A 941-nucleotide genomic window follows, 5' to 3' on the forward strand; every position below is an offset into this window, starting at 1 on the left:
GGGCACGGGGACAGGCTGGTGGCAGAGATGAGGCCTTTGTTGGGGGCTGTCATGGTTCTCTGCTCCCCCTCCAGTGCTAGTGGGGCTCTTCTGCCTTGATCCCATACCCCTTCATTCCCAGCCCCACTCTCGGGGTGCTGGAGCTCATCCCAGCCCACACCGGGGCAGCCAAGCCCCCTGTCCCCCCCCCATGCTGCTCCGCTGCCCTCCACCAAGGTGACTGAGGGTCTCGGGGGAGCAACTGACGGCACTTGGCCCCAACAGCAAATGGGATGTGAGCGGCCATCACTGCCGGGCCTGACAAACCAAATTGATGCCGGCACCGAGAGCCTTCCCGGTCCCTCTGCAGCTGCCTCCAGCCCTTCCCGCATCCTCGCCTGGCTCCCTGTGCTCACGGGGGGTGACACACGGAGCCTGCGGACATGCGGCAGCCCCATGCGGGTACAGAAAGGCACATGAGGGGCTTGAGAGCAGCTAAGCCGTGGAATGATGCTGCGGGGATCATGATGAGGATGAGGAGGAGCACAGGCAGGTGGATGAGGAGGGGGACACAGGCGAGAGGATGAGGAGGGGAGCGGCAGGGATGTGTAGATCAGCAGTGAGATGTGACAGTGAAAAACAACCATCTCAGGCACACCGAGGTAACCTGTGCGTGGTAGCAGAGCCCCCCCACGCCACAGAACCAGGCACGGCCCTGCCTGGCACTGGCCACAGCTCCTGGTGAGAACAGGGTGAGAGGGGGCTGGCACTGGGACCCCCTGTGCACCCACAACGCATGTCCAGGAGGTTCAGGGGCACGTGTGCGCGGCTGCACCCCGACGGCACAGCAGGAGCATTAATATTTAACGCGAGGTGCACGGGACCTGCCCTGAATGCCGACAGCGCTGCCAGGGCGCAGGGGGGTGACCTTGGCTCCCCACGGCGCTGGCGTGGCTGAAGCG

This window comes from Corvus brachyrhynchos, unplaced genomic scaffold (genome assembly GCF_000691975.1).
Source record: "Corvus brachyrhynchos isolate BGI_N302 unplaced genomic scaffold, ASM69197v1 scaffold193, whole genome shotgun sequence".
Classification (NCBI taxonomy): domain Eukaryota; kingdom Metazoa; phylum Chordata; class Aves; order Passeriformes; family Corvidae; genus Corvus; species Corvus brachyrhynchos.